At 39.6% G+C, this 988-nt stretch overlaps 1 non-coding gene across 1 annotated transcript; it reads right to left on the bottom strand.

Moving 5' to 3' along the window:
- Positions 1 to 469: 469 nt before the first annotated feature.
- LOC150022082 (U1 spliceosomal RNA) lies at positions 470 to 633 on the bottom strand. Its single transcript, XR_016513587.1, has one exon. It is a non-coding gene; the product is annotated as a U1 spliceosomal RNA (small nuclear RNA).
- Positions 634 to 988: the final 355 nt, after the last annotated feature.

Below are 988 nucleotides of genomic sequence, written 5' to 3' on the forward strand. Positions count from 1 at the left end.
CGATAGTATATACTCAATAAATATCATTTGAGGAAAAGGTAGCTGGTGGTTGCTGGATGTCTTGTAGTCCCTCAGAAGAACTGCAATAACAATTCTTAAATTCATACTACCGCCTCCCTCTACCAACAACAATCTTTCAGTTTTTAAAAATCTGCTTTGATCACATCACCTACAGACAGGAATGGCAAATTTAAATGCCCTTGAGGAGCATCAGGTAAGTTAAAAGAGGGAAGTGACAAGGTACACAACCACAGGAAGTAGCAGAACACATGGAAAATGAAAGAGAATTTCATACCTAAAGATAACCAAATACATTTTTTTTTCTTTTTTAACATGGGTACTAGACAAATAAAGCAAGCCTCCAAAACAAATTTATGTTGCACTCAGCAGCCAGCTCTGTGAAGTCTGGCCTAATGCATCTCACCTCTAGTTTTCTTTTCTTTTCTTTCTTTCTTTTTTTTTTTTTTGTTAGAGGAGAACATGAACACAGTCCCACCCTACCACAAATTATGCAGTCAAGTTTCCTATATTTGGGGAAATCGTAAGGGTCAGCACATCTGGAGTGCAATGAATAAGCCTCGCCCTGAGAAAACCGCCTTCGTGATCATGGTCTCTCCCCTGCCAGGTAAGCATTACATCTCTAGTTTTCATTCCATTCTCCCACCCGTAACTTAACCATCCAAGTCTTCACCTCCATCCAGGAGAGACCTCTTCCGTTCTCTAACTGATTGGTTTTAGTCTTTCCTCAATGGGGAGCCTAGCCCCTTTACATTTAAGTCTCATTTTTCTCGGGACTTAGCAAGATTGAGGATCAAACAAAATGGGGTTTTGCAGACTCCCTTCTGGTTACTCTAGGTCTAACCCTGTTTAATTTCTTCCTCCGGGTTTTCAGAGAAAAATTAAGAAGCCCACGTAATGTTTCTCACCATATCTAGATAGTTCAAATTTTAATTATGACCATAGAACCTTATGAGATAGGGTATATGAC

The sequence above is a fragment of the Furipterus horrens genome, unplaced genomic scaffold (genome assembly GCF_987537825.1).
Source record: "Furipterus horrens unplaced genomic scaffold, mFurHor1.1.pri manual_scaffold_1, whole genome shotgun sequence".
NCBI lineage: Eukaryota > Metazoa > Chordata > Mammalia > Chiroptera > Furipteridae > Furipterus > Furipterus horrens.